Source organism: Piliocolobus tephrosceles, chromosome 2, assembly GCF_002776525.5.
Source record: "Piliocolobus tephrosceles isolate RC106 chromosome 2, ASM277652v3, whole genome shotgun sequence".
Lineage (NCBI taxonomy): Eukaryota > Metazoa > Chordata > Mammalia > Primates > Cercopithecidae > Piliocolobus > Piliocolobus tephrosceles.
In genome coordinates this window covers 66,869,032-66,884,132 of record NC_045435.1, presented here as the reverse complement: position 1 = coordinate 66,884,132, position 15,101 = coordinate 66,869,032, and the positions used below count along the sequence as shown (strand labels likewise).

At 40.6% G+C, this 15,101-nt stretch overlaps 1 pseudogene across 1 annotated transcript; it reads left to right on the top strand.

Moving 5' to 3' along the window:
* The first annotated feature begins 233 nt into the window (after nucleotides 1-233).
* LOC111533386 lies at nucleotides 234-639 on the top strand (annotated as a pseudogene). The gene has a single exon (XR_002728843.2). The product of XR_002728843.2 is annotated as a 60S ribosomal protein L22 pseudogene (transcript).
* Nucleotides 640-15,101: the final 14,462 nt, after the last annotated feature.

The following is a 15,101-nucleotide window of genomic DNA, read 5'->3' as shown; positions in this document are numbered from 1 at the left end:
TTATATTTTTGTAATGTCTGAATAAAGAACTGAAAGGAAAAAACGGTTAGCATGGCTATATCTGGGTAAGGGAAATACAAATGGCTTTTATTTCCTTCTTTGTTCTTAGTTGTATTTTCTCAATTTTCCAGAATAAACATGCTTTACTTTTGTAATAAGAAAAAGAGAAAATAAGCTATATTGAAGATAAGAGAAAATAAAATGTTAGTCTACATAAAAAGCAACAATGTTAACTCCGCTGCCGCCATGGCACCTGTGAAAAAGCTTGTGGCGAAGGGGGGCAAAAAAAAGAAGCAGGTTCTGAAGTTCACTCTTGATTGCACCCACCCTGTAGAAGATGGAATCATGGATGCTGCCAATTTTGAGCAGTTTTTGCAAGAAAGGATCAAAGTGAACAGAAAAGCTGGGAACCTTGGTGGAGGGGTGGTGACCATCGAAAGGAGCAAGAGCAAGATCACCGTGACATCCGAGGTGCCTTTCTCCAAAAGGTATTTGAAATATCTCACCAAAAAATATTTGAAGAATAATAATCTACGTGACTGGTTGCGCGTAGTTGCTAACAGCAAAGAGAGTTACGAATTATGTTACTTCCAAATTAACAAGGACGAAGAAGAGGAGGAAGATGAGGATTAAATTTCATTTATCCAGAGTACTTTGTATGAGTTCTTGAATAAAACTTGGGAACTAAAAAAAAAAAAAAAAAATCAACAATGTTTCTACCAGGTTTTGAACATTTACTTGGGGTCCTGGGAGTGTGTCCCTTTGGGCACATTGCTTGTCATTACTGCCCTCCACTAAAATGGTAACATGGCCAAGGTTGAAGTGTTAAAATCTTGTGCCACTTTTTTTCCCCCCTAAATTATTTATGTTGTCCTCCAAACAGAATGGATGTTTTTCTTTATGTTAGAAAGTTTTAAAAAGTCCACTGAATTCTTTGTGAAGCTCAGTTTACCATTTCTATCTAGACTAGAAAGTGTATTTAGAAAAGAAGTTTTCTGGCTTAGTAGCCGACCCTTGTCCCCACAATCACATTTCCCTAATTTCAGCCTTAGCTGAGGTTGACAGTTCTAGCAATATGGACGGCTCCCACCGCATTATTCCACCATTTGTCTCTCTGCTTTTAGGAGGAGGTAACACCCGCCGGGGCAGCCCTCAACAATGGGGAGCAGTGGATAAATGTCCCAGCCTCTGGGCTGCAGACTTGGCAGACAGGAGCCCCTGTTGCCTGTAGAAGCCATCTTTCTTGGCTTTTCTCCATCTCTTGTTCACTCTCTCCACTTCTTTCTCCTGCTTCCTGGGAATCTCCTCTCCCAAACTAGCTTCCTGCACCCAAGATACTGTCTCAGGTTCTGCTTTGGAGGAACTCACACTAAAAGAGTTTGTAAGCAAATGGCAAATTAATAACAAAAATTACACCACAGAGCCCAGAAAGCGCTCATAGATGGGGTCAAACAGAGCTCATTAGCTTCTAGGATACATGTGCTCATTATATGACTATTGATTAGATTTTTACATTGGGCCATGTGGGCTGGGTATACTATGGTGAACTAGATAGACACAGTCTATGCTCACAGAGCATGAGGCATTAAACAACGATTATGCAAATTATACTAACAGAAAGGACAGGAAAGATGGGAAGATATAGGAAAAACTAGTCTAGTCTGAGATTTAACATGGGTTTCTGAGAACACAACATTTAAACTGAGCCTTAAAGTAGGGGTTAGCCAAAAAGTAGGGAAGAGCTACAATGTGTCCTCAGCATACAAAGACTGAACATGGAAGGCAGACATTTGATGGGCTAATTAACCATGTTACAGGATTTAAAGATTTCAAAAAATATATAGCCAGTCAAATTCTCCTCTTTCATCTGACATGGTTAAATATCCCATGAGCAGAACAAGTATCTGGATATCTTCAGGGTATTAATTACTGAGAGGACCAAAGTTGGCCATTAAGATTCAAACATGGCTTGGAAAAAACACGCTTGTAATCAGAGCCAGTGTACTTGGTAGATTCTACTCTTATTACCTAGGGAGAATGTGGGTCTTCCATGAGACAGCAAAAAAAACCAGTCTAACCTTGAAGCTGATGGGCTGATTTTAAAAACAAAGGAGTCTAATTTGCTCCAAAGACCCACTGCTTCTGATTCACAAAGATGTCATTTAAAACTGGTTTGAAGAACGCCTGCCTGCTGATTCATTCTGAAATGGGGAATCAACTCAGAAGAATCTGATCCTTACAAACCTCTAGGGCACACACACTTCCTGAGACTCTGAATGTGCTTAACTTCCTGCTAAACACACAGTGCTTTATGTGCTAACAAAACGCAATAAATACACCATTGGTACTTCTATGTTTATGATCCACTGCCTTTTTTCTCGCAGCGATCTTGTAAGAATTTCACTTCATATTTTTATTATTCTCACTGCATACTAATACTTCAAACATTTCAGTAAATTATGGTTCTCTGGTTCCTACTTCAGAATCATTTAACTGATTTAATGAGCTCTGTCTAATTATTGCATTTCACCTTTCTTATTGAAGTGCAGCAGTGTTTTGGCTGAAATAGCTGGTAATAGCTCAAATACTCAGAAAGGAAAAAAAATGAGGATGGATAATGCAGGACTTACTACAGCCCATTTTATGCTAGACATAATTTTTAAGAATATATAGATATATGTATACCTTAATCCACTCATACATTCATTACATATTTATAAAATGCCTGTATGTGCTATGCATTTGTGGAAGATACCAGAACAGCTTTAATGGTGCTTTCTTAGATTGGCATCCTTCTATGAGGGGCACAAAACACACTGATTAAAAACTCTGGAGTCAGACTGCATATATTGAAATCTTGGCTTCACTATTAGCCATGTGACCTTGGGCAAAACAATGAGCCAATCCGTGCCTCAGTTTTCCCATCTGCAAAATGAGAGTTAAAGTATTAATAGCATCTACCTCCACAGGACTGTTGTGGGCATTAAATTAGTCAGTACATACATAACATGTCAAAAGACTACCAGGGGCATAACAGGTACTTGGTAATTATTACCTCTTTTGTGTTCCCTATTGAATTGTGCTGGTCTATAACAAACTCACAGCAACTCTAGGTGTCTCTATCTACTTATCTATTTAATTAGTTATCCATTATTTATTTTTATTTATTGTTTACCTCCATCAAATTATAGGATACATGAAGAGAGAGACTAAATGCCCAGTGCCCGGCATTGTGCTTGGTTATAGTAAGGCACTAGTAAATGTTTGTTGAATGAATGAACCAAGGAATAAATGATTCTCTGTCAGCATGCATGACCCCTCTGATTCCCCACAGCCTTTCGCTTCAGAGATTTCCATCACACATGTCTATCATATGCCATTTGTTGGAAATTCCACATGGTTTTATACCCAGATGGTGCCCGTGACAAAGGGAAGGCGTTCTGGCATGCGTGAAAGTTACGATGCCAGATGACAAGCCAATTCACTGTATTATTCATCATCAAATGTTGTTGGCCAGAGAACCGACTGCTGTCTGCTGAGCTCCACAATGGTCAAGTGAAGAGGCTGATTTTTAACGGAAGGTAGTAGCATCTTTAGAGAGACAGGGTGATGTGGTAGGAAGATGAGGTTTAAAAAGTGAGATGTTCCTCAGTCTTGTCTCGGCTTAGCAAGGTTGGGCAAGTCACTTCACTCTTTGGGGCTCTCGGATTACTGTATTTGTAAATGGAGGACACAAATTGTCATCAGTAATTCCCAAAACTGGTTGCACACCAGAATCTTCTGGAAAGCTTTTTAAAATACAGTTTCTTTTTGGCTAGCAGGAGGCAAATTTGTAATATAAAGGGCCAGATATTCCAGGTTTTGCAGGCCATATGATCTCTGTCACAACTACTCAGACTTGACTCTGCCATTATGTAACCAAAGCAACCACAGACAATATGGAAACAAATGGGTGTGTCTGGATTTGACCAGGTTGCCCATAGGACACAGCTTCCTGAGCCCTCCTCTAGGCCATCTGTGGCCTCCCAGCGTAAAGGCCAGTTCTCTGCATATTTACAAAAGCTCCTCTAAGTGACGTCAGCAGCAGAGATGTTTGTGAACCACCAGATACATGATCTATAGGGCTCCTTCCAGCTCTAACTGGAGCTGAGATTCTACATTTCTTATTTTCACCATGAGAAATGGCTATTCTTGGTCAACACTATCTAAACAATAATTCTCATATTCTTTCAAATGCATCACATTTGGATATTAGCTTTCTACATCTGAAGTTTTTGGTCTCTCAAAATTCAATTTGCTACTCTACCAGGAAAAGTTTGAATAGTTCCTTCCATTGTGTTTAGATGTAAAGCACCTCTCTCTGTGTGTGATATCCCCTGTCAGTTCTTTGTAAGTGACATTTTCATTAAGTTGCAAACTAGAGGTTTAATATTATCTCTTTAAGGCAATAAAGCAGCACAGTACACACCTCCACTTTAAGAAACAATGACACATAAAAATGTGAAATTGGTGAGGCCTGGTGGCTCAGGCCTGTAATCCCAGCACTTTGGAAGGCCGAGGTGGGAGGATTGCTTGAAGCCGGGAGTTCGAGACCACCCTGGGAAACATAGTGAGCTCCCCATCTCTAAAATCAATAAATCAATAAATAAAAGTAACCAGGCTGGGCAACACAGTGAGACCTCCGTCTCAAAAATAATAAAAATTATTCAGGCACACACCTATAGTCCCACCCACTCGAGCAGCTGAGGTGGGAGAATCACTTGAGCCCAGGAGTTTGAGGCCACGGTGAGTTATGATTACACCACTGCACTCCCCCCGGAGGACAAAGTGAGACTCTGTCTCAAAAGGAAAAAAAAAAAAAAAAAAGAAACAGATCATGGATTCTTAAAACAAACAGTGAAATTATGAAACAGTTAAGGGGTGTTTATAGTATTTGGGCTAGGCTAGGATTTCCTTTGTATAGAAAACCTCTTTTCTACTGAAATCATGACTATTAGGTGATAATACATCCTGTATTTTTCCAGGACGGCCCCAGTTTTTACCTGTTGTCTCTGAGTAATTAACAGAGTGCCACCTTTCCCTCTCAAAAGTGCCCCGTTTGGATGATACATAACATGGTATCATCCTTCCTGTAGGTGAAATAGCCAAAATGATTGCTCCATTTATTTTATACTTGGTAAGAGGCAGGCCTGCTCTGGGGGTCTTCTCTGTGTTATCCCAATGAATCCTCACGATATTTTGCTGATGGGTGATGTCCTAAGGTTGGGTCTCTCTAAAAGCAGACCCTGAAGCAAGGAGTCAGGGACGAGGAATTTTTCTGGGAAATATTACCAGGAAGCATAGGTAGGGAAGTGAGGAATGGAGTCAGGGAAGGGAAGGATGCCAAAACATGGTGACTTCGTGAACAGTAACCAGAGCCGCAATTAACCAAAGCTCAGTATTGCCGGGAACTGTCTGAGACTGTGTGAGCATGCCTCAGAATGTTCCCATGGAGGGGCTAGGAGGCCGCAGTTTTATCCTGCAGCTTTACTCCTCATTGGTTGAGGGTCACTCCTGGAGATGTTCCGTCTCCTTCCCTGATGCCTGGCCTGTGTCATAGTGAGAAGCAGTTCATTCCTATGGCCAGAGAAAGCCCTCAGGTAAAAGACACAAACAGCCTTGTCAGTGTGCATGAGAACTGTCTGAAGACAACTTCTGGGGTAGGCTCAGGGCCACTAACAGCACAGCTACAGGGAGAATGAGGCTTGGCAAGGTTAAGTCACTTGCCCAGAGCTACATAGTTGGTGGGTGGTAGAGACAGGATCTTGACTCATGCATTCGGCTCTGCAGAGCTTACCCTTAACCATGCAGAGACCTCCCTGTGCCTACACCTGAGTCACTTGTGCATCACCCAGTATCTGTGCACTGGCCTTGTTTCTGTCCTGAGAGGTCCTGGCAATGGCTTGCTGTACAGCCAGGTAGCCAAGGCCTCTGCCACAGCCACCGACTGAGGTACTTAGAGCAGACGATTCCTCCTGGTCTCTCAGGGAAATGATCGATGAACTCTTCTTCCTCTCTCCCCCTGCACTGCTCAGAAGAATAATAATTTCATATGGCTTCTCCCAAGACACCCCTGGAAGACCATGTAGTCAGCTTGTCACAAAGCCAGCTTTCTCATCTATGATGCACTTCCTTGTATTCACCTCCTTGCCCTCCCTGCTCACTCGTTATTCACACTCACACCTGCTTCCCTGGGATTGCACTCTGCAATAAAGTGCTAGTATCCAAGCTTTCATTTTGTAATGGAACATAATCTGCATGCAGTAAGTTTTGACAAATGCCTACACCTATGTGACCCACCCTTGCATCCAGATCTAGAGCAACCATCAGCCCAGGAAGTTTCCTTAGGCCCCTCACCAGTCAATCCACTCTTCTCACATTCCTAGGCAACCACTGTTCTGATGTATTTCAGCAGCAAGCGTCACCTGTCCTAGAATATCACATAAATGGAATCGTGGAATCTAACACATACAGTTTTGCCTGGGGCATCTGTTTTTCAGGGAAACTGGGTGAGGTTCTAACTTGGTATATTTTGAGTTTTTCTCATAATTCTGGTCCATTGAAGTACATATACCATACATCACTTCCAGCGTAGACCAAAATAATTACAAATACTGGTATTTAAAGTTCATGATCAAAGTATTTTCATTTAGTGAGTGATATTCAAAGCAATGACCTGAGTGCATTATAGATCCTATTTTTTTATCTTCATAGTAAGTCTTTAGGATAGCTATTACCTTTGGCTTATAGACTAGAAAATTAAGGCTCCAGTTAGGCTGAGTAGTGACTTGAGATGACACAATGTAATAGAGGCAGGGTTGGGATTTGAGCCAGACTGCATCTGGCTCCAAGTTTTATGCTCTTTCATAAAATACTCTACTTATAAGTTATCCGAAGAGAAACTCCTCAACTATTAGTAACCATGACTCTAAGGAAGTCCATAAGCAAACTTTGGCTCATAATGCATAAAGCTAAAGGTACAAGGAAATTTGCAAAAGGAGGACTCTCTCTGCACAAAGAAATGACTGCCTTATCTCCTAAGTACAGCTTTGAAAGGCTCTCTATTAGAGATCCACCCACTGGAAAGATTACTGGGTATCACAGAAGATGATTAGTCACTTATTCCCACAGCAGGCAGGTTCCTGAAACACTACCCTGGAAGCAAGAGGGAGTAAACAGTGAATAGGAGAAGCCTCACCTTGATTCATTTGGAAAAGTACACTATACCCTTTACTTACCTCATGTACCCATTCAAACATATTTGTGGGGCAACTACCATGTGCATACTCTGCTGCTCCCAATTCTGAGGTTATACCAGCAAACAAGGCTGACTTTCTGAATAAATGATCAACTGATCTGTGTTAAACTTTTGCTTATGGTAATTTAAAATACATGCTGGTCACTTTTTTTGCCCATCAATACCTATTCTGTCAGAAATGGGAAGGGTATGTTGGCCAGGAAGTTTTCTGGTAACACGACAGAGGTATTTTTTGACCATTTAGAGAGCACCTTGAAAATACATTAGCTTGGCAGGTGAGTGCAGTAGGATAACGTAATATTAGCAGTGCCCTTCCCCATAGACTGTGTGCAGGTCAGAAAGTAAACTGTCACCTATATATGATTACTGAGGCAGATAAGGCCTGGGAATGGTGTTTTTCTTTTTTCTCTTCTCTAAAACATGAAACTGGGACTACAGATTAAGTAAAGACCATGTGATACTCAGTATGCAATGGTTTGTAAATGTTTTAAAGGTGGAGATCCCTTTCTTCTAGAAGTGGTCCTTCTACGACAGGAAGGAAAAACTGACAGAATTAGAATATCACTACTTTCCAGCTCTTAACCAATTAATGGATCCATCACTGATTGCTAATATCCCAGAGTGACCATCCAATGCAATGGGGCTCCTAATGCCATTCACCTCCTTGGCCTCCCCCAGGCAACACTGTATGTGTTAGATTCCACGATTCCATTTATGTGATATTCTAGGACAGGTGACGCTTGCTGCTGAAATACATCAGAACAGTGGTTGCCTAGGAATGTGAGAAGAGTGGATTGACTGGTGAGGGGCCTAAGGAAACTTCCTGGGCTGATGGTTGCTCTAGATCTGGATGCAAGGGTGGGTCACATAGGTGTAGGCATTTGTCAAAACTTACTGCATGCAGATTATGTTCCATTACAAAATGAAAGCTTGGGTACTAGCACTTTATTGCAGAGTGCAATCCCAGGGAAGCAGGTGTGAGGGAACACACATCACCAATAAATTAGTCTTGAGGAAACAAAATTGAACCTGAATCTTAACAACTATCTCGATTCAACTACCAACAAGCGTCAAACAGAACACTGAATGACAACATAGCAATGAAATTAGCAAAATCCAGGCTGTGAGAAACTCTGCAGGTCAAATTACCAATTTTCTTCAATGTCTAAATTGCAAGGGGAAATAACAAAGAGATGGAGGGAAAACTTACAGATTAAAAGAGGCTTTACAGACATACCAACCAATCCCCAAAAGCTGATGTTATTTGGACCTTAATTCAAAAACAATCTTCATCCGAGCGCGGTGGCTCATGCCTGTAATCCCAGCACTTTGGGAAGCCAAGGTGGGCAGATCATGAGGTCAGGAGATCAAGACCATCCTGGCAAACACAGTGAAACCCCGTCTCTACTAAAAATGCAAAAAAAATAGCCAGGCGCAGTGGTGGGCTCCCAGCTGAGGCAGGAGAATGGCATGAACCCAGGAGGCGGAGGTTGCAGTGAGCCGGGATCGCACCACTGCACTCCAGCCTGGGTGACAGAGTGAGACTCCATCTCAAAAAAAAAAAACAAAAAAAAAAAAAACCTTCAGAAAATACAAAATTCCATGAGACATTTAGGTTACCATTGACTGGATTATTCTTTTTAAAAATTATTATTATACTTTAAGTTCTAGGGTACATGTGCACAACGTGCGCGTTTGTTTCATAGGTATACACGTGCCATGTTGGCTTGCTGCACCCATTGACTCGTCATTTACATTAGGTATTTCTCCTAACGTTATCTCTCCCCCAGCCCCCACTCCCTGACAGGCCTCAGTGTGTGATGTTCCCCACCCTGTGCCCATGTGTTCCCATTGTTCAATTCCTACCTATGAGTGAGAACACGCGGTGTTTGGTTTTCTGTCTTTCTGATAGTTTGCTGAGAATGCTGGTTTCCAGCTCCATCTATGTCCCTGCAAAGGACATGAACTCATCCTTTTTCATGGCTGCATAGTCTTCCATGGTGTATATGTGCCACATTTTCTTAATCTAGTCTATCATTGATGGACATTTCGGTTGGTTCCAAGTCTTTGCTATTGTGTATAGTGCCACAGTAAACATACATGTGCATGTGTCTTTATAGTAGAATGATTTATAATCCTTTGGGTATATCCCCAGTAATGGGATGGCTGGGTCAAATGGTATTTCTAGTTCTAGATCCTTGAGGAATCACCATACTGTCTTCCACAATGGTTGAACTAGTTTACAGTCCCACCAACAGTGTAAGAGTGTTTATATTTCTCCACATCCTCTCCAGCACCTGTTATTTCCTGACTTTTTAATGATTGCCATTCTAACTGGTGTGAGATGGTATCTCATTGTGGTTTTGATTTACATTTCTCTGATGGCCAGTGATGATGAGCATTCTTTCATGTTGGCTGCATAAATGTCTTCTTTTGAGAAGTGTCTGTTCATATCCTTCACCCACTTTTTGATGGGGTTGTTTGTTTTTTTCTTGTAAATTTCTTTAAGTTCTTTGTAGATTCTGGACATTCGTCCTTTGTCAGACGGGCAGATTGCAAAATTTTTTCCCCATTCTGTAGGTTGCCTGTTCACTCTGATGGTAGTTTCTTTTGCTGTGCAGAAGCTCTTTAATTAGAAACTGGATTATTCTTAAATGTTAAAAGTATGATATTGTTTTTGTGGAAAAACAGTCCTTATCTTTTGAGGATACACACTGAAATATTTTCAGAAAAATAATATGATATCTGAGATGTGCTTCAAAATAATAAGGAGGGGAGAAATGGGGTACTGATATAGCACAGTCGGCCATGAGTTGATAATTGTTTAAACCTGCGTGCTGGATACAGGAACGATAATCATACATTTTGCCCTTGTTTATGTTTGTATTTTCTCATAACACAAAGTTAAAATCAACAAACAGAAAAGCAAAAAACTTTGTTTGCTGTTTGTTTTTTTTTTTTAGACAGGATCACTCTGTCACCCAGGCTGGGGTGCAGTGGCTCAATCATGGCTCACTACAGCCTTGACCTACTGGGTTCAACTGATCCTCCCATCTCAGGCTCCTGAGTAGCCGGGAGTACAGGCATGCACCACCACACCCAGCTAATTTTTTATTTTTATTTTTATTTTTTGTAGAGTCAATGTCTCGCAATGTTGCCCAGGCTGATCTTGAACTCCTGGGCTGAAGCCATCTGTCCACCTTCTCTTCCCAAAGTGCTGGGATTACAGGTGTGAGTCACTGTGCCTGGCCAGAAGTCTTTTAAAAAATAAAACCTTAATGAGAATCCCAGTCTTCTGGGCAAAGCAAAAGTTAGAAAGCCAGAACATGCTTATTTGTCCCCAACTCTCTCCCCCAGAGGTCCCGCTATGGTTTCTAAGGCACTGGTGAGATGGAAAGAGCATGGGCTTTGGAGCCAATGAGAAGTGGAGGTACCTCTGGGTCTGCAATTTGACATGTCACTTTGGTTCTCTGAGCTCAACTTTCCCATCTCTGGAAAGAAGCTAATAAAGCTAAGAAATACTTCACCAAGAAGCACTTGTGACTTATTAAGAGAAGTAGCATCTGAGTGGTAAATAACTGGCATTATTTGGACTCAAATCCATCTGCCTCTTAAAATCCATGCTCACAACTACTACACCACACAGTCTTCTAGAGTGGCACCTGACTGTTTGTGAATTGGCTATGGAGATTCACAGCCAGTAGAGACCTAGGTTCAAAAAAAGTTGTTCCACTCATTGAAGGCAGTGAAACCTGTGGCCCCCTAAATCAAGCTTCCCATGTTTCAATCCTAGCTCTCCCATTACCAGCTACATGACTGAGCAAGTCACTTGACCTGTCAAGCCTCCATTTTTAATTCTATAACATGGATTAATAAAAGAATGTGCCTAGGTTTTATTGTGAGAAATAAGTGACACAATCACAACTATGGTGTCTCAGCTCTTCTCAATCCCAGTATATACCTCCCATCTCCAGAAGAAGAGTATGACTAGTCTGTCCAAGCACCACATTCTCGTGATCATGACTGGTTTAGGTGTGGGTACAGAATCCATGCTAGGTAAATGGGATCCCAGCAGGGGACCTTCTGCTGCAAATACTAAAAAGGAGGGTGCTGTTTCCTTTTGGACACTGAAGAAATAGGAGTCAGTCAGGAACTATTAGGCACCGACCAATGTGGAAAAAAGCAGAACCAAGGGATACACTCACCTGGGCCTGAAGCTACCCTGAGAAGTTTTAGTCACACCAGTAAATAAATTCTCCTGTTGGTGTAAGCCATTCTGAACTGATTAACAGAGTTTTTGACAAAGAGCACATGTGCAAGAAATGTTAGCTATCACTTGAAACATGAAAACAGATCAAATTTTTCCTGCTACCTTTTATTCTGTTGCTTTGCTGGGATTATTTCTTTTTATTTAAAGTTTAATTTTTTTAAATTACAGGTCATTTCAGATATACGCAAAAGCAGAGAAAAAAGTATCATGAACCCTCATGAACTCCAACAATTATCAATTCATGAATAGTCTTGTTTGAACTATGTCCCTCCCACTTATTTCCTTTTTCCCTTTTCATTTATATTTTTCAGATCCTTTTATGGTGTTTTCTTGTGTAGCAGACACTGTTGGTGGCCTACCCATCACTCATTTCCCCATTATTCCACCCAGTGATGTTTATTTCTTAAGCTCTCTCATGCAGCCAGAGATATGGACCTGTTTGTATTCAAATCCTAGAGATGCACCTGTTTGGCCTAGGGGTAATTTCATTTCCCTGGTCAGTAACAGGGTCAGGAATGCAATAAAGGGGTGTTGAAACTTGAAAGGGACACTACTGGGGAAGGGAGATACTTATGGATAATTTTCTGCTCTTAAGGAGCAGCCACAAAAAAATTGTCTCTCTTTTTCCTTTGACTGCTATCCCATCTGGACGTGATGCTCAGAACTGGAGCAGCTATATTCAGGCCATATTCAGGCTGGAGCAGCCTGAAGATGAAGCTATTACCAAAGATGACAGAGGATGGGGGAAGGAAGCTGAGACCTTAATATTATTAAGCAACTGAATCAAGCAAGCCGAGGGACTGCTCCACCTCTGGACTTGCTGTTCTGAGAATTAAAAATCTGCTTCATTGTGTAAATCTGTTTGAGTCCAGGTATCTGTTAATTGCTGCTGAAAATAACCAACTTTGCCGTCAATACAGACCTATGACCTGTATAGTCTGAGTTTCAAAATTTGAGTAAGGAATCGTATTGGGATGATGTAACAAAGATACCCTAAAATACAGTGACTTCAACCAGATAGAAGTTGATTTCTTTCTTATGTTAAGAGTTTTCAGAGGTGTTCCTGGACAGATTAAGGCAGCTCTACCATCATCAGGGCACAGTTTCATCTGCCATCCTTAGCATCCAGCTTCTCATCTCAGTCAGCTGTTCCGACTCACACCAACACATACATGCAGACACCCAATCCCTTTAAAAAGAAAACCTATAAATTAATCTCACACATCTCTGCAACCAATTGCAAGGGAGGCTCAGGGATGTAGTTGTTATTCTGGGTGGCCATTGGCCAGTTCTATTACTACAAGGAAAAGGTAAAAATAAATACTGGAACATAGCTGCAATGGTCATAAGGAGTCATCAGAATGCAGTATAGGAAGTCTCAGCTAGAGAAGAAGCAGAGAGGGTTAATTTGATTTAGTTCAACTGACTCTTTAATTAAAACAACTCAGAAATGTAAGTAAAATTTCAAAGAAATGTTCTTAAGTGCCTCCCCACACGATTTAGCAGAACTTATTTACTTAGATATAGGTAAAAGTACATATCCCTTTCATCTTTTCTTTTTAGGTGAATCCCAGAAGGATCTCAGCAATCAGCAATACCTTGTTGGCCCAGTTTATTACCTTGTGTATGTGAAAAAAACTGAACTTCACTGATTTTCCTTGATTTCAAATCTCTTTTCCTCAGTTAAACTGCATGACAATGGTTTAATTACACTTTGCTCACTGGTCACCAGAATCCCACAGCAAGCCCCTACTCCACAAGATTGTTACTAATCACAGTAATTCAATTTATGGAAAAATAAAGACAGACAAATAGAGAAAAATGATAGAGCTAAGAGCACAGCATTCTACAGCCCAGCTGAAATGGCTGTTGATAAAGGTTTTGTATAATTAAGATACAAGCGAGACTTTGATTTAGCGGCGGCAGGTTTTAAATGATGCATGAGAAGCCACCAAAGCAAATCTCTTTCTCTATGGTCCCCTCAGGGTCAAGTACCTTGTTTCAATTATAATTTCACCAAATTGCTGTGTTGCAGTGAATGTTTCAGATTAACAGCAGTGTAGCACAGTTCTCTGTGGGACATAATCAGAAAATCTAGTTCAGAGGTTTGTTGAAATATACCCCAAGACACCCAGCTGCAAAACACATTAGAGACTCCAAGATGATGGGAATATTTCGGATCGGTATTCTCCAAAGAGATTACTTTTGCAGAAAACAAGTTTATTATTTATGGTGGTAAATAAGATTTCTCAATGCAGCCAAAGAGGTTTCTTGCAATTACATTGAGAAGGCACCATGGTGCAGTCCATTATGGAAATCATATTTACATTAATAGGGAAAGCTTTTGTTTTGCCAAGATGTATATTTCTTTCTAAAGCATACTCATGATGAGTTTGGAAGGAGATACTAAAATGTTTGGTTTGTCTTTTCATTCCAAATGACTCTATTCCTTGGAGAAGCATTTTGTATAGTAAAACACCATTTTGCGAGTTCTTCAAATTACCAGTCTAGTTTTTTTTTTTTAATTTAATGCTTTATTTGAGAAGAAATAATTTCAATTCTAGGTGGTCTTTGGTATGTCCAAAGAACAAAGAGAAGGTTGAGGGTTTTATTTAAAAAGAAGAATGTTACTTGCAGTCTTAAGAGAAAGTTCATTAGTATTAGTAAAGCTCTGGGAAGCTGGGAAGCTCCAATTGGTGGGCAATGGCCACAGGTAAATTAGTCCTAGAGTTGCAACAAGTTATCTCAGCAGCTGTAGACAAAGCTGGTCTCAGGCTACAGCAAGCAGTTTGAGTAGCCAGGCTCAAAGAGAACTACATTCCTGGGGCAATGTTATATGTCTAAGTACTTTTTCCCCCTAGCTTTTTGACTCTGTTTCAATTGGACATGACAAGAATGACCCAATTCATATGATCAATTTGCACAATTATAATAAGAGAATCAACATTTCATGTAAGCACTTAGGCTAAATAAGAAGTAGTAAAACCATCCCACACGGCCAGCAGGCTAGAAACAATAGAATTTAGTCAAATAATGATTACCTGCATTAGCAATGCTGTCCATCTAGGTAGTTTCGCAAGTGATTTTTGCCAACACTCTAATTCCACATGCAGTAAACACAAACTGTAAATGTTAAGAAATTGCCCATGGCATAATAGCCATCTTCCCAACTTCTCATATCTTAAGGCTACTTCTTTTTCTAATCATTTGAAGTCACAGAGAAGGTAAGATTCTCTCAAGGGGTTTGGTGAGGTGGTTTTTTTTTTTTTTTTTTTCAAAGCTTTATTCCTTAGATATATCTTTGTAATCAAATAGACTGGGCTAAGTCTCAGCCTCATTCCTTGTCAACTGGATCACTTCAGAAAAGTGTTTTAACTTCTCCAAATGCTAGCTTCTTCCACTATAATATGAGGATAGTTAACACTGACCATGAAGGGTGATCATAAGGATTAATGAGATAAGGTGTGTAAAGCTAGCCTCACTCATGGCAATGGTCACTGCTCAGCAAGAGAATGCAGCCCTTATCACTATATT